Source organism: Mus caroli, chromosome 12 (assembly GCF_900094665.2).
Source record: "Mus caroli chromosome 12, CAROLI_EIJ_v1.1, whole genome shotgun sequence".
NCBI lineage: Eukaryota > Metazoa > Chordata > Mammalia > Rodentia > Muridae > Mus > Mus caroli.
This window is the reverse complement of record NC_034581.1, coordinates 11,471,449-11,490,147: the sequence shown is the minus strand read 5'-3', so window position 1 is coordinate 11,490,147 and position 18,699 is coordinate 11,471,449. Positions and strand designations below refer to the sequence as shown.

The following is an 18,699-nucleotide window of genomic DNA, read 5'->3' as shown; positions in this document are numbered from 1 at the left end:
TGTGAGCTCTTAGGCCCTAAAGGAGAGTCACTACTATTATTTTGACAAATAGACGAAGTATGAAATGGCCCTCTAAATATTTACCTCTATAGTCATAGATAAATTCAACTCTGTTCTCAAATCATTTTTTAATGTGAACAGCAGTTAGTACAGAGACTCATAAATACTCAAAGTACAAAGAGTATGAGGTGCAGTGTGCTCACTTACGTGTTCTCGCTCTCCAAGGATCAGGGAACATGGGAAGAGAGGTGGGAGGATTGTGGGACTCAGAGTTCAGGGAAGAGTGCTGCAAATGAGTCTTGTGTGAATACGATAGAGCCCACTGCACGTGTGAATTCACACCAACTGCAGTTGCCTGTACCAGGCCTTCACAAAGTTAAGGACTATTTCATCATGGATGAAGAAAAGACCCATGAAGACCATTCACTGGTAAGAAGTTTTTGGCAGTGGATTACGGCTAGGAGAAGCAGTCAATTTTCTTCAAGGAAGTGTTCCATACTCCATTTGGTTGTGGTACACTTATGAACGTAAGAGGCATCACTAACCGGATTCAGTGGTTTATGTTTTAAAAGGATATGAAGGAAGGAGAGACAGTAGGAAGGCAAATCTGGGGATAACTGAATAGTGTGAATAGGGGGTGCTCATGCTCAACCTTCATTGTATACATGGAGACAATTCTGAATAAATAAAAATATTAATTGAAAGAAATTACAAGAACTATTCTCCAGGAAACAAGCCAGGGATGGCCTTCCTTTCTTTTACCCTTTTATATTCTTTAGATTTTCTATCTTAGATAATGTGGAAGCAAACCATAAAGAATATATGACTTCACAAATCCATTAATTATAGTCTAGGAAGAGCAGTGGATCTGAGCAGAAAGACACCAGACTTCTTCTCACCACCAGACCTTCAAGTTGTCATCTAAAACTGATGGGAGCCCAGGCATAGAGCTACTCCAGAGAACTGGAACAGAGCACAGTAACTGGCCTGTTTTGCACTGTACTCAACTGCACAGTCCTAGGTTGTGAGTTGAGATGCTACTTGTCTAAAATGCATGCAGTTGTATATAAAATTACATGGAGCAGACAGGACATTTGCTACACAGTCTTCACTGTGCAAATGACCCCAAAGCCCCCACTAGGTGACAAGGAAGCTTCTGCCTTTTGTTTAGAGCTTGACATTTGAGCTACTGAACTTCCTTCTGAGTCCAGTTGCTTCTGCCTTTAAAGATATGTCTTTCTCTAATGAAATGTGCCTACTTTTAGTAATATCCAGATGCCTGTCTACCTGTAGGTCTGGATAGAAGAACCACTTCTAATCATTTCTGAGGAGCTGGAAAGGTAAGTCACAATCAGGATATGAGGATAGTGGAGGCTCTTAGTGTATTTATAGTTAATATTACATATGGCATCTTATAGGTAGAATAAGTATTAAATTGAGACTAGTTCAATAGATAGCCAGATTAACTTGACTCCATATACTGCAGTCCATTTACATGTAGGTCTCATATATATTTGAGTTACTTAACTTCCTACATATACATATACATATACATATACATATACATATACATATATATAAATTTGGATAAAAATATCAGATATCAGAGAACAATAGACACAAGGAAGTGCTTCATATATCAGTTACTTTTCATTACTGTAAAATCAAAGCAAACAAAAAACCCACCAAAAGCAATGTATTAAAGAGTGAGTTAAGTTTGGTTTAATGTTCTAAGGACAGGATCCACTGTTTTTTGTTTTTTGTGTTTTGTTTTGTTTTGTTTTGTTTGAGACAGAGTTTCTCTGTATAGCTCTGGCTGTCCTTGAATCACTTTGTAAACCAGGCTGGCCTCGAACTCAGAAATCCACATACCTCTGCCTCCCAAGTGCTGGGATTAAAGGCGTGCGCCACCACTGCCTGGCAGCAGAATCCATTCTTACAGGTGGGGGCATGACATCCGGTTGTCACATCAGGAATCTGGTATAATTCATCTTTAACCACACACAAAGGCAGAAAGAAATCTAGAAATGCAATCAGGGTATAAAGTCTCAGAGCCCAACTCCAGTGATGTACATCATTCAGAAAGGCTCCACATCCTAATGGTTCTAGAACGTCCCAAACAGCCCCAAAGAAGATAATCAAGTGTTCAGATGCCTGAGCTGTTGGGGGAACCTTTCTCTTTCAAACCACTGTGCATTTTAAAGAGGAAAATGACTATCAGAGACATGGTATAAAATGTGGGGTTTATCAGAGAGGGAATTTTTAATAAATATGATTAATGTTTGAAGGTTTCAATTAGAAAATATGCAATAGCAGATGGGTAAGGCAAAGAGATGGAAGTTCTATAAGAGAGTCAAATTGAAATAAAATAAATTGCAACAAAAGTAAGTAATGCTTTTGATGAACTCAGCCACATTCACAAGATGGTGCAGAGGGAATCAATGAGCTGAGTGACTCTACACAGTGAAACACAAATGGAAAGATGGATGTGAGATGAAGAACTGTGGGCTGACTTTCAAAAGGTATGAGCTAAGCATACTTACAATATCAGGAGCTGGAGATATGGAGCAAAGAAATATTCAACACCTTAATCGCTGAGGTTTTCAAAATGAATAAGCTACTTCTAATAAGCCACATTGCTAATATGCTCAGAAAACAACCAGCGCTTATTGTACCCGGTGCTTTTTGAGCATCTGTTTGGAAAAGTGATCGAATTATTGCTTGATGTAGTGTTTTGGAATGAAAAATAGTTCAGACCATCCCTACATGCCTTGTTTACAAACTGTTGCTCTAAGCTAATAAAATATTTCAGAAGTTCATATTAGCAAAATATTTTTATTAATCATCTTATTCATTTACATTTCAAATGATATCCCCCTTTCCAATTTCATCTCCACAACCCCCAATTCCATCCCCCTCCTATTTCCTTTAATGATGATGTTCCTCCACTCACTCACCCATCCCTGCCTCACAGATCTAGCATTCCCCTATGCTGGGGCATCAAGCCTCCTATAGGACCAAGGGCCTTATCTCCTATTGATGCCAGATAAGGCCATACTCTGCTACATATGTATCTGGAGCCATGGATCCCTCCATGTATACTCTTTAGTTGGTGGTTTATTCCCAGGTTGCTCTGAATGGTTGGGTTAGTTGATGTTGTTGTTCTTCCTATAGGGTTGTAATCCCCTTCAGCTCCTTCAATCCTCCCTTAGCAAAATATTTTAAAGGTTATTTTATTTTTGATTATGTATATATGTCAGTGTTAGGAAGAGAGTATGTTTATATGAGTACAGCAACCCACAGAGGTCTGAACATACCATTAGATCTATTGAAACTCTAGGTACAGGCAGTTATGAATTGTCTGACATGGGAACCCAACTACAGTCCTCTACAGGGGGTAGTACCCCATAGATACCACCAGTGATACACCTCTCCAGCCTCCTAGTAAAATATATTTAATCATTTTCTATCAATATTCTTATAATTCTCACCTGAAACCTTTTGACTCTCTTATTAGATTTGATCTAATAGTGTATACCCTTTAATATTGGGTTTTCTTAAAAGTCTTCTTTTCTTTTGGGTTATATCCAAAGTATAACAAACATCCAAACCTCCAAATAGATTAATGTTGTCTGCTGTCCAATAGTCATTGCTGTATTAGCAAAAACTAATTTCTATATTCACCTTCAGAATTTATTATCTCTTTGAATGCTCAAAAGTTGTTAAGGCACATAGTCAAGGTTTTATGAGGATTTATAATGTTATATTTCATTAAATATATATATCTGAATCTAGCATTTTAATAGAGAAGAACAGGCTTTTAAATTTTAAAACACAGTAATATAAGGAAAAGGAAAAATGAATAGGAAGTTTGAATATGTTTAAAAATTCATCTGAATATGTGGAGAGTAGTAGGAATACATTCCTTTCTTAAGCACTAAAGAGTTATGTTTGTTAGCTTGAGCTTGAGAGATTTATCTTTATAGAACGATCTATATCATGGCTACCAAGGGGAAGACACATGGTATGAAAAAGGTAAAAGTGAAATAAAAAGAAAAGGTTAAAAATGGGAAAATAAAGAATAATGTGGAGCTGGTTCAGATGCAGGCATGGTTGCAGAGGGATGCCTGATCACTGAGAAGAGCCACCATTTTTAATATTTGGAAACATGGAGTCAATGGATTCCCTGTGATTTTTTTTTTTGTTGTTGTACATATTGACAAATAACTCACAATGCAGGCTTTGAATGACTCAAGAGGGCTATTGGAGCAATGCAGGATAGGAATGAATGCTAGGCATTTTGTTATCTTGATATGATCCCTAATATCTTATTAGGATAACACTTAGTCCATTGAGTACAAATTGCAAGGACAAATAAACTTTTAAATGTTTCAGATTGATAACACAATACTAGCCATCGGATAGAGATATTATTTAGACTTTGATCTCTCTGTTTTTCCTAGAACACACACACACATATGTTTAGAGACAAACTTCTTATTGATATACAAAGGAACATGTGTGTGTATGTGTTAGAGAGAGAGATAGAGAGTAAGTGAGAGAGAGAGAGAGAGAGAGAGAGAGAGAGAGAGAGAGAGAGAGAGAGAGAGAATTGTCATTGCAAACCAAACTTTTGAGTCCATAATAACTGGAAAATCACTTTGTAGTTTGATACATTAGCAAACATAAAAAAGAATGGTTGTACTTTATGACAAATGGAAAAATGTTTTGTAAAATGTCTATTTTTTAATTTATTTATTTTATTGGATATTTTATTTACTTATATTGCAAATGTTATCCCCTTTGCTGAGTTTCCTCACCCCCCAAAAACCCTATCACATCCCCTCTCCCCCTTTTTCTCTGAGGATGCTCCCACACACACCCACCCACTCTTCCCTCCTACCCTGGCATTCCCCTATTCTGTGGCATTGAACCTTCACAGGACCAAGGGCCTCTCCTCCCATTGGTGCCCATATGTGGCTGACACATATTGGTGACACATATGTGGCTGGGGCCATAAGTTGCTCCATGTATACTCTTTGGTTAGTGGTTTAGTTCCTGGGAGCTCTGGGGGATCTGGTTGGTTGATATTTTTGTTCTTCCTATGGGGTTGCGAATGCCTTCAGCTCCCCTTGGAATATAGTGCAGCATTTAAAAATTACAGGTGATTCGCTAATCTCATCATATAAAAATGCTAAAAAAATAAATATATATTCCTTGACTTTACCTTGTTAGACTTTTGTCCATTTTTGCAAAAATAATTGTTTTTAGTTTATGTTTATGAGTGTTTTGACTACATGTTATATTGGTCTTACATTTTATGAAGTCATTTCCTGTTAAAGCCAGAAGGATTTGGATCATCTAGAACTGGAGTTACTGATGGTTGGAAAGTTACCATGTGGTACTGGGCATAGAACCTTGTTCCTCTGCAAGAGCACAAAGTGCTCTTAATCACTGAGACACCTCTTCAGCTCCCCTCCTCTCTTACTAAAGTTTTGAGTAAGCAAAATTTTAGGGAAACTATTTCTAAGGGAAATTTGTTGGTACCATTATTGTCATTATACTAGATGTTTAAGAAATTTCAATTAAATGTTTGTTTTATAGGTAATTGCCATCTATATGACAGGTAATTCTTCCATAAAACCAAATCAGTATCTGTTTAATTTTAATGGTGGACACAGGCAAGGGGCTTACAATCCACATTTGGGGGGTGCTGATCTGGAAAGTAGGGTAGTTGGTGTCATGTCCCATAGCTAACTCTCCTTGACATATTGCCCTAACTACATGTTAGGACATACTCATTGTTCCTATCATCTTTTTCCTTTACTGTTGTTAATGAGAAATCACTAGATGTAATTATGAAAGTTGTTGTTCTTACAGAAAACCTCCCTTGAATTAAAACTAAAAAGAGAGAAAGCTGGCAAAGAGTTAGGGTATTCACCAGCTTTGGTATTCTTTTACTACCTGTATCTCGCCAGCATTTAGCATACTTTATCTTGTGGCATGTTAGAAGATTATGCTAATTAACAAACAAGTGCACACAGCCTAAGGGATGAAGTGAGCATCCATTTGCCTTTCTGGAGGCTTTAGAAACAATCTTCTGAGGCCACAGAGGCCTATAACTTGGACAGTCTTTTAATAATACACAAGTGATGAATGTTCTTATTTAGGAATTTTTTTTAACTGAATCACATAAGAAGAATCATTTTAAAGTTTGCACGACCAATGGACCTCTCTTTCCACTGATGGCTGACTAGGCCATCTTCTGATACATATGCAGCTAGAGACATGAGCTCTGAGGGGGGTACTGGTTAGTTTATATTGTTGTTCCATCTATAGGGTTGCAGATCCCCCCAGCTCTTGGCTTACTTTATCTAGCTCCTCCATTGGGGGCCCTGTGATCCATCAAATAGCTGACTGTGAGCATCCACTTCTGTGTTTGCTAGGCTCCGGCATAGTCTCACAAGAGACAGCTATATCAGGGTCCTTTCAACAAAATCTTGCTAGTGTATGCGATGTTGTCAGCGTTTGGAGGCTGATTATGGGATGGATCCCCGGGTATGGCAGTCTCCTCAGAGCCAAGAAGTGGGAGTGGGTGGGTGGGGGAGTGGGTATGGGAGGCTGTGGGGGACTTTTGGGATAGCACTGGAAATGTAAATGAAATAAATATCGAATAAAAACAAAACAAAACAAAAAAGAATCATTTTAAATTCAAGACTTTCCTTTTTCAAAACCACAAGAAATTTCGGTGTGCAGTTTTGCGAGAACAGGGACATTTTATGTTTTATTTTATTTCATCTTGTTTTAAGCTCGGTGGGTTAGAATTTGTTAGCTCATTGGATTGTAAAAAATATCACTGTAGAAAACCATTATTGAAGTGCTTTGTCACTGAAGCATAGATTTTGACATCCCTTAGGATTAGCCAGCCTGTGGTTTTATATGTAGGACCAACTGGAGCCCTGTCTATTTGTTCTGCTGACAAGCCACCAACTCTAAACTTTTAAGAGAATTGAGCTATGCTTAACGCTATCTCTTCAATTCCTAAAATGAAATGAATTATTTAGAGAAGGCCTTAGTATTAGGAAGCAGCAACGGTTGTTCCTAGAAACTACTGAGTTTCCAAGCCATGAGGTATGCAACCTATGAGATACACAGCTTGATATGATCCTACCTGTAGACAACCTATAGCATTGATGGCATCTCTAAAGCCTGTGACATTGCTGGGCCAGACTAAGAAGTCCTTTTGTATCCTGTAAGAAACCTGTGTGGGAATACTGACTGACTGTTATCTGAGAATGAAGTCACATGATTTTCATGGGAATTTTCATAGGAGACAGAAAACCTGACCAGCAGCAAGAAGTGGCTATTTTTGCATAGGATGCCACAAGACGCTCCTTGAGTGCTGAGAGCTCAGTGAACTGGGTCTGCAGGAAAGCTGAACAGTATTTGTTATGAGGGAGCAGGGAAAAGCAATGAAAGGATGATGGCATTTTACAAGGAAGGCTTTAGTCAACTAGACCTTGAAAAGATATTTGTGCATCTGACTAGGATACAAAGAATCCATGTAATAAAAACAATGACTTTCCATTTCTTAGCATTTTGACACTATTATGGCGTCTATGGGTTGTCAATGCCATCAACGCTATCTAAAATCTGTTTTATAATTCCTTTGCAGTTTTTAACTCTGCATCATGGACTCTAGATGATGAATATTTATAAGGCCACTCTTTTGTTTCAAAACCATTCTTTAATCCCCAAGTTTATTATGTCATAAAATCCTATAAGGAGTAATAATAGTGAAATTGAGATCACTCAGTAGACAACACCTGAATTCTCAAGATAAAATATTATAAGTCATGTTAATTGTAGAGCATTTTAATGAGACTAAATGCCCTCTTTAGAGAGATCATTACAAATTCAATTCAATTTGGGGGACTTGGTGTATACATGTTTCATAATTCATCTTGTTTTCGTATGTGTGCACACATGACATGTGTGTGTGTTATTGCAGGTATGTGCATACCAAATTATGCATATGGAGTTCAGAAATCAGTTTTCTGATCTTCCACCTTATACTCAGGAATAAAACCTGGTTCGTCAGGTTAGGTGAAGGGGATACATTGCACTAATTCTTGGAAGATAATCATCTTTGTGAAAATTAGGAAATAACATACTGATTGTTCTAAGTCTGAAAGAATACACCAAGAATTGATGATAATATCGGGCTATTGATAAGGAATTAGTTGCATTTTGGTTAGCTATAGTGATTTGGGACAAGAGAGAGGGAGGAGGAGAAGCATGGAAGAAAGAAGAATGAGTGAGGCAAAATGAATGTTTAAGTTATAATGTAGAGTAGGTCACTAGAGCAAAAATATAAGGTGGTAGAGTTATAAGATATCATTTTCCAAGCCTGACAAACTTCTTAAGATATTTGAGTGTCCTGAGCTATCTTTCTCGCTGTCAAGAACATACTCGGACAACCGGATTCTTCTGCGGCAAGCTTTATTGCTTCTTAAGGAGGGAAGACCCAGACCCTGGAAAATGGTGCTGCTTATATAGCCCTCATCGTGGCATTTCAGCATCTGATGTGGCGTGTCAGCTCCTGATTTGTTGCTCGCCCATCACCTCATTACTATGCCCCGATATGGGCAGTGACTAGGCGTGAGTTCACTCTCACACTTGCGCACAAGGCTTGTTTACTAGTTAGGCACAGTGGAAGCCAGCGCCATCTTATAATGGCGATTGCTCACGGCACGGCTCTCCACATTTGAGCATGGAAATGATTGGATTAGATATCAATTTACAAGGATAAAAGGAGCAGAATCTAGAAAAACAGGAAACAATCCATAAAAATACAAATGGACATTACAGCTGGGAGAAAGATACTGAGGATGACTTGAATCAGCTACCCTTCAGAATGTGGCAGCAATGAGGTATAAATTATATTTCCAAGCAAGCATTTCCCCATGCCAAAGAACATCAAATATAGGAAGAGCAAATGCTACTATTTCTCATTTCAAAACTAATTTACATCTACCATGCCCAATGAAATCTTAAGTGTTAGGTTGACTCAGCTGAAGTTCTTCCTTTCTGTAGGAGATATGCCACTAAATATTATAAATGTGATATCCTTTTGCATAATATAATATGATGTTACCTGTCATATGAAATCAGGGAAATGGGTCAGAGATGTAACCAATCATAAAAAGAGTATTAAGTGGTGGGTGTTCTCATGTAAGTGTCAAAATCCCTAGTGGTGTGGGATGACGCCATAAGGCAGCGTGTACATGCACCAAGGGATCACACAAATGTATTGAATACACACCATTAGCAATAGGTCACATTAAACCAAATGTTTTTAGGGTGTCCTTCTTGTGGTAGGCAAGCCATTATACAATAGACAGCAGGAAGCTAGCTCAGAGATGCAGTCACTAGTTTTCTCAAAACATCTGGTGAATGCTGTTCTTCATTGTGTCAAACACTTTTTCAGGCTGAAAGAACACCATAGATTTACTAGACGATCCTTATTTTCTTATCTCCTTGGAGAGTTTGGAGACTGGTTCTTGTCATTTCTTTCAATAAAGTTTATTTTTTCTGACCTGTTTATCTATGGATTGAATACCCATCACATTCAAATTCAGCTACTGAAGTCCTGAATCCCAGTGTGAATAGATGGAGCTGGAGATTTTTAAAAGGTAATAAGAGACAAAAGAGGAAGATTTCCTATCAAGTGGGTTGGTGTCTTTAAGGGAAGATGAAAAATAGTCTGTTTTCCTTTTAAGCTTGGGTATCATTAAAAGACTCTGTCAGCGCGAGGAAAATGTAGTCATCTGAAAGCCAGATCCAAACTCCTCACCAGAACCTAGCCACTCTGGCTCATGCTTGTGGGATTCTAGTCTCTGAAATTACCAGAGTCTGAAAGGAATGAGAATAAAGAGTAAGTAGCAGAGGAAGAGGAACATGGACAAAAAGATGAAGCAGGAACAAAAGCTCACATTTTCTTGGAAATACTTTCCTAGAATCAGAAAACATTTTACTTTTCTACCCTGATAAAGAAGATCTTAATGTTTTCTATATCCCAAGCTTTTTGTTCTGAGGGACTGTTGATACCTATAATTACATCATGATAGGATGACATGAATATTTTACATCGTACTCTCAAGATTCTGGGATTTCTGAATGACAGAGGTAGAGTTCTGTCCAAGAAGATACTCTAAATAGGCTCTTGAAAAGTATGCTAGTTTAAATGAGAATAGACTCCTTAGGCTCATCTATTTAAATATTTGGTCCCTGTTTGGTGGAACTGTTTGGGAAGGATTGATTAGGCTGCATTTAATTATAGGAGGAGGAGGTATGTCACTCAGGGTAGGTTATGATATTTCAAAAGCTCATGTGATTCTAATATAGCTCTCTCTGATTCCCGGTGGTAGATCAGGATATAAGCTCTCAGTTGTTCATTCACTCTATCATCATGGATTTTGACCCTCTTAAACTGTATATCAAATGAAATGTTTCCTTTGGTAAGTTGCATTGGTCAGGGTATATTTTTATACCAATAGAATAATAACTAAGATAAGAGCTGGGTAGGGCACTGGAACATTCAGCTATCACTCCATTCTCCAGAAAAGGATTGAGATAAAATTAATGTTTTATAGTGGTGTTCTCTCTCTCTCTGTCCCTCTCCCTCTTCCTCTCCCTCTCCCTGTGTCTGTGTTTGAGATAGATTGCTAAGAGAGAGAAAGCTTCTATGCAGATCTTTATAATATGAAGTTCAGAAAACGTCTGGGATCACATGTGGTTCCATGTGCCAGAAAAGATTTCCATCCTAATCCCATGTGTATCCAGCATCTTCTATGATTGGACCCTTCCAGACACATTTTCATATATGTCTTATTGGTTTGTTTATTTACATTCTTTATGACATACTGATTAACATTAGTGATGTGTTTCATGTGTTCTCTGATGAGCTATAGCAGATTATCCTCCATGAAACCTAAGGCAGAAGAAACATGACTATGTAGTCAAATTAAACACATTTATGTGCCCTGTGTGTATCCTATACTAACACCTAGAGCCCCCCCCCCCCAGGAAGAAAAATGTTAAGGACCTAACTTAACTAAATTTACACAGCAGTTTCTACTTGGAAAGTATGTGGAATCAAAAAATATATATATTTGATGTTTAGTGATTTGTAAAATGAAACCTCAAAAATTATTTGGTTTTAGGAGTGTGCAGGAATATTCTACATTTAGTGATGACTGTGGAAATTCTGCATAGTGCACATTGAGAAAAAAGCTATAAGAACACTACAAGTTTAACACTTGGTAAAAATACTCAAAATTATGAGATATAATATTACTCTTATGATTAGTGGATTCCATCTCATCAGATCTTTTCATAAAATCTCATTGCCTACATATTTCAACAATATTTTATATTGTTGTCTTTGATAATCTGACTTTTAGATAGATAGTTTTTTCCACTACTGAATATTTAGAAGCTCATATAGTCTAATTTAGAAAGAAGTTAGTGGTCATGACAAATTACAATGAGATGGAAGAAATTATATTAACATACAACTTAGAAATGGATGAAGTAAAAATATATGATGGTCATAGTTTTGGGTTAGACAGGAAAGTAAAGTCAACATGCGTGGTACATTCACTCTACCTATGAACTCCCTAAGCTATTTAGAAATAAACAACCTTCATAAAACTTACGGGTTTAAGGCTGTGTAAACACTTCTAAATATTCTCTATTACATTGCTCTAGATATGAAATTTAACAGCACAGTGTTTTTAATCAGTTTGTAGTTATAAATCTCATTGCCCATCTCTGTGTACTTTTACAAACTGTTCATCCTTATAGTCACTGGTGATATACAACAAATACATGAGCAGAACCCCCCATGAGTTGTGGTCAAAGGAATGATGTGACTGGTAGGCACATAGTGGCTCTACCTGTGTGTATGGTTCCCTCTCTGCCTGTGAGACTGATAGAAAATAGGAAACAGAGAAGAAAAATACTGAAGATAAAATAAGATATACAACGCTTATTTTTCCTACCTATTTGTGATTTACAAATATCTTCAGAAGTAGCTGAGCAATTTGAGCTCACTACTTACTCTGTTCCCAAAGGAAAATAACTCTAATATGAAAATTGCCACATAGAGAGTGTCAAAAATGACATTGTGTACAGACAGGTTTCCTACTTCACCTTGGCCTCAGCCCACTACTTATTTTGATTTTTTTTTTACAAAGTATTTATATCTCAGTGGTAGTTTGTCAGTTCTATGGACTGGTTTTGGATGACTACACTATGACAGTCTTGGTTCATCTGATTGGTTTAGTATATTATGTTTATTCCAATGCCACAATTTATGTGAGTTTAGAAAGATTTTTAGAACAGTGATGAAGACTAGTAAGTGGAATTATATGTCTATATACATATATAAATAATCCATAAAATATATGTGACACACACATATACATTACATATAAATACATATATATATATATACATACACACACACACATATATATGTATATATATGTGTGTTTTTATTTTGAATTCACATTAACAAGACATTTGTATTTGATTCAGCATTTAAAGAAGCAAGATATTATGAATGTGTGTGTCTCATGTACGTGTACATATGTGTAGATATATAGTTTCATTAATTATTTTTTCTCATAATTGTTCTTTGAAAGAACAAAAATGACTGAATCACATTAAACATTATATAGATTAAAAGTAATTTTTAATGACTGCAGGAATCTGGCACAAGCAGAGACTTACTATCAAGAGAGTTTCCGAAACCCATCAGGAATTCCAAAGATAAAGTAAAATATTAACAATAAATAATACATATACACTTTAATATTATTGGTAATATTTTTTTCACTGGATCTGAAGACTGACACAGTTTGTCACAATGAATCATGTATTTATTTAATGATTGATATCTGTTCATTCCACAGCCTCCATGAAGTTTTGAAAACTTGATATGAGGACAAGACATTATTAATCCTGGGATTTATCGCTCTGAAACTAAAATAGATATGTGTTTATTCTTTCAGCCACTGGCCATAATCTTACAGTTTGAGCGTTCCAAATAATGAAGGAGATAGTTTCCATGAGATGCATTCACTGTGAATGCTGCACTATCCAATGTGTCATCTCTAAGGCCCTTAGTGATGGATGTGATGGATTTCATGTTTTAACTGCAACTATGCAGAAGGGATCAGTTGGGGGAACACATAAGGGTCCATGCAGACATGAATTTCCATGTAAGTTTTGTGAGGAAATAAGTTTGAAGGGAATCAGTATTAAGAATAATGATTGTGAAATTTATGGGCATTGCATTTCCTGCCTCAATTATTTAACTAGGTAATCATTCAAATACTCTTATAGTGTTCCTCTGAACATGTTTTTAAATGGTGAAATATCCAAATAAATAGGCTCTGAGTTAAGCAAATTGACTTTCATAAGGTAAGTGAGACTCATTCAATTTAGTTGACTTTCTTGAGAAAAATTCTTAACCCCATAAAAGAAATCGTTCTGTCTCCAGATATTCTTCTCTACATCAATACTTCTTTGTTTCTTTTTGCTTCTAGACTCATAACTGGACTCAAACTGTGCTATTCTTCAGGGTATTCAAAGTATAGCAAATGAGTAATTGTGTACACTTCAAAATAGCTACAAGCATAAAGTTTATAAATTATATAACCAGAAATATTTAAAATGTTTGTGGAATAATGGTGGAAATAAAGTTTGGAGGATACTGACTTTACTGGTACAAGTCTATGCTTATGCACAAGAACTTTATGAGTCTGACTACTCTCACTCTCCCAAAGTAGCAAACTTTACTGAATTATAGAATAGATAACTTAAGTCTCAAGTCCACTGCCAGCCTTAAGACATCAGCTTGCAACGATTAGGGACATTTTCTCAGTAGGATATACATGCTCAAAATTAGCATCACATATGTAATGATGGTTCTCTCATCATGGTAAATTGGACTACTGCTTCAAATCAGACATGAGGAAGGATGCTTCTTGAATCAAGTGGCTCTAAGGTATCTGTGAATATTACTAAGTCTGGTTATTTTTGTCAGTGGAAAACTACCAGAAACAGCTTAATCCAGGCAGAGTTACTCATGCCTAGATTACCTCATACTTGAATAATGTATGCTTGAATCACAAATACAAAGGTTCAGAGTCAGCTAAAGGGACAATGGAAGGCAACTGTAGCTAAGGAGATATTTTGGAAAAACACAGCCTTTACCTTAGCAACTGCTTGAACCATGAGACCTGCCATAGCAAAGGAAACTGGAGCTTACAAGTGTTTCTTCCATTTTATGAATTTGTTTCTTTCCATATAAACTCATTTTTATCTTAGACCTTTATCTTATAATTTGCAATGAAGTTGCATAATATATAAGTATTATTAATACTACTTTCTAACGAATATTTTCATATTAATGTTACTTTAGCCAAAATAGTTAACATTATATATAATATGATATATGTTATATCATATGTCATATGACATGTCATATGTTATCATTATGTGTTGCACAAAGATAAATGTATACATAATGATGTATAACACATATGTTTTTTCTAATAGCTTATGCTTATTTTATGGCCTGGGGTTTTGTGTAGGTTGTAGAATTTATATGATTCCATTTACCAGGAATGGCCAGACCTAAATCAACTTTAGAGCAAACTCTGCAGAGGATAGAAAATTGAGCACATGAAATAAACCAATTTTAAAAATCATGCACATTCAGTGAATGGAGCATGTCTGAATTACTCTTGTACATATCAACTCCATAGGGTTTTACTGCCTTTACTTTCCCAAGAAATACAGTTGTATAGTTTTAGAGAATCCCTTCAAGGTTTTTGAGGACAAAGGAAATTCAATAGAGATCAATAGATACAAGTTAGATGTTTAAATAATTGGACGCATGCTGTCAGAAAAGAATAGGTAGAACTCTTAAGTCACATTCTTGGAATGGCCCATGAAGATTAAAGCAGAGGCTCAGCTGGGAGTTGCTTTATTTTCTTGGAGCAGCTAGCCATTTGTTCTGACATATAATGCAGTGAATCAATTCAGTAGGTATTTGTGTTAGGGAGCAGACACTCAAAATACTCCTGTAGACACAGAAGCTATGAATCACAATGAAGTCTAAAGTGCTGGTGAGGATTTTTGACTTAGGGAAAAAATAGAACAAATCATTTTACCCATTGACATAAGTCAATATTTTGTCAGGCATGGCAGTTCTTACAGCACCCACTGGATAGATAGTGTGTATCTTTCCTCTAAACTGTTTCTAATGTAGGTTAGAATACTTTCCTAAAAGTAGAACATTCTATGTCATCAATTTGAAAGCGCAGATGTAAGGAAACATTTTTTTGATGTTTTCACATATGTGTTAGATGAGTAACAATTCAAAAAATTACAAACCACTTGACCCAAAATGTGAACATTTATGTATATATATGCACATGTATGTATAATTTTGCATATGTTGACAAAATTGCATAGTTATATATTTAACTGTGGGCAGAAATTTGACTTAATATGACTTTAATTTTTTGAAATATTAAAAATTAAAAATCACACACATAAATGGAATCTACTGTCAGGGAGTCTATGAAGAGAAGAGATGTTTGAATACCACAGTTAACTGTGGTAGTATTAATTAACTGTCTCGGAAGATGAGGTATGATCGATAGAAAGGTAGACTGTAGTTATCACTATTTTATATATATATATATATATATATATATATATATATATATATATATATATATACACATGTGTGTGTGTGTGCACACATGCATGCATGTGTGTGTTCATGTTTGTGTATGAGGAATTCATTACACCCATAATCTCACCGATTCTTCAATAAAATTGTAGAACTCGAAAGTGAAATAGTCAAGTCTTTGTCTTATCCAGGAACTTAGAAACCTTAAAAGAGGAATATAATGCAGTCTTAGTTTCCTAGTTATATCACAGAATATTGAAGATTAAAACATTGAGTTAAAAATATGTTGCTATTGTAAAGAAATAGTCAAATTTACCATTTACATATCCTTATTTTGCTTCAGAACTAATGGAAAATATTTGTTGTGCTCACCTAATCTGTAAATACTGATAGAGTTTTGAATGGGCCACCTACTGAATTTGACATGTCTGAAGTCAGCTAATCTGTTTTCCTATAACAGGCATGGATGGGTTCCCTCCTCTGGCGCAGATCTGGAATCCAATCAGAGACCTGTTGCTTGCTCATCTTGTGGTGGTTAACCATTCTACAACTAAACACACTTATGTTGACAGGTTTGTATTTAAGTTATTTTGTTTCATGGCTAGTATGCTGGCTAGTTTTTGTCAACTTGACACAATCTAGAGTCATCTGAGAGGAGAAAAGTCCAATTCACAAAGTGTCTCTATAATAGCAGGCTGTAGGCATGTAAGACTGTAGGACATTTTCTAATTAGTAATTTATTCAGACGGTTCCCAGTCCATTGTGAATGAGGATAACCCTGGGCTGATGGACCTGGATGCTTTAGAAAAGCAGGCTGCAAAGCCAATGGAGAGCAAACAAGTAAGCAGCACTCCAAACCTGAGCACTATGGCTCAGGTTCCTGTCTGGCTTTTAATTCTGTCTTTGCTTCACTCAATGGACTGTGTTCCAAAGTACTAAATAACCCCAAAGGCTTCAGGATACCCTAAAAGTGTTCTGTATCATTGAGAAAGCCATTGATTTTGAACTACTGACAGGATTTTAGAAAGAACTACTAAAATCTTCAAAAAAAATGTATAACTCAGTTTCAGACTTTAAGTTCAGTAGTCAGATTAAATAGAATACTTAAACAGAAAGTACTAAAGTAAAAAAACCAAATATTTCTTCAGAAACCAAGAAAAGCTCAGTGTGCTCATTCAGGAAGTGAATGGTAGGCTACTGATAGAGATCAATTTTTTGTAGCCACTGATCAAAAACTATGTTTAATATGAATGTTGTAGAAAAGATTGACGTATCTCTGACAGACATACTATTTTTTCTTTCTACTTAAATGTATCCACTGTGACCACATTTCTTTAGAGTACATTTAGAGTTGAAAGAGTAGACATCTGTACTAGACCTATGAACCTAGCTCTCTTACAGCTTTTACCAAAGTCAAGCCAATCCTTTGAAGGAAAGAATGGCTCTCTGCAGAATAATCCTTTCCCAACTAATTTATTAGATCAAAAGTATTGAATTCTTTTAAAATGATAGATATCTAAAGATTCCAAAGAATATCCATATTCCATAATATAGAATATTTGTCTTATTGCACTCATAGATAACCCATTTTATATGTGTCCAAAGGCCATGAAATCACATAGTGTATTGATTACATTCACTTTCTACTAAGGAGTTGTTTAGGGGCTGAAAAGATGACTCAGCACTCAGCTGCACTTGATTCTCTTCCCAGGAGAACTGAGTTACATTCGCAGCATCCATAGTGGTCTGCTCCTAACCCCCTCTAACTCCAGATCTTGGGGATCTGACTCCCTTTTCTAGACTCCACAGGCACCCAGATTTTCATGGCAAACACCCACAAAGAGCTTGCATGCTCACTTAAGAGAAACAAAAATTTCCAAAAAGGAATGCTCATGAAAAGAGATTTTTAAATCATAATGATATCTAAATTTTCTCTAGTCATTTGGTAGTTTTTATTGTTGTATTTAATAAATAATTATCTAGACTAAGATTGAAGTGTTTCTATTATTTATTCCTATAGCTCTATAGCCGTAGGTTTTAAATGTCTATCTGTTGATGTCTGGTTGATATAATTATAACACATCTCACTGATTATACACATGGAACACGGAACTGGAGGATAGTCTTTTAAAATTTTAGATTTAGACTTGAATAAACACTATTTGCTAGAAAGATCACCGTTTCCCCAAACTTTATTCCTACAATCATAATAGAAATTCAATTGTAGTATTTTGTTATAAAACAATTGTTCTGATCTAAATCTTTAGCCTTGTGGACTGTATAAATGTTTTTTGGTCTATGCTACATCATTAAATTGAGGTAGTAGCCTTGGCATATATGATTTAATTTGTATAGAAATATGCCTTTAGTTGAGGCTTATACATTTTTAATTATGGGAATAGATTATTCTGATTCTTATTATTTGCCAAAAAATATTTTCCATTGATGTGTAAATGTATTCTAGAATTATTATTTCTACATCCCAAAGAAAGTCTATTATAAAGAGAATCAACATAAAAAAGTGATGTTTTATGTTTAGCAAGGCTATATAACTTGATTTATTAATGATTCATTTTATATTATTTAAAACTAATCATTTATGTCATAAATTATTTATATGAATTTTCAGAACTGTAGTATAGTACATTTTCCCCTAGAATAGTCTCAAGCTATCTACGCTGGTTATGTGCTAGAGAATATATACAAAGAAAACAATATATTTACATCCTGGCACATATTGGATGATATTTTTATTAGACAATATGGAGTGATAGCATTTAATAACAGACCTCAGTTCATGCCAATGTTGGAAGAGATCAGCAGTCATGCAACTCAACATTGCAGTAATATAAGGCAAAAGATTATTTGAGTTTTTAAAAATATTTATGAGTATTCTATGCTTTTTAGAAACATATAATATCCCC

At 35.7% G+C, this 18,699-nt stretch overlaps 1 long non-coding RNA gene across 1 annotated transcript in view; it reads left to right on the top strand.

Moving 5' to 3' along the window:
* The window catches only part of LOC110306437, a 49,467-nt gene that overhangs the window by 20,628 nt on the left and 10,140 nt on the right, over nucleotides 1-18,699 (top strand). The window contains exons 2-5 of the long non-coding RNA XR_002379269.1: nucleotides 1,294-1,340; nucleotides 5,881-5,933; nucleotides 10,436-10,520; nucleotides 16,236-16,347. This is a non-coding gene — a long non-coding RNA (uncharacterized LOC110306437). The remainder of the gene's footprint in view (nucleotides 1-1,293; nucleotides 1,341-5,880; nucleotides 5,934-10,435; nucleotides 10,521-16,235; nucleotides 16,348-18,699) is intronic.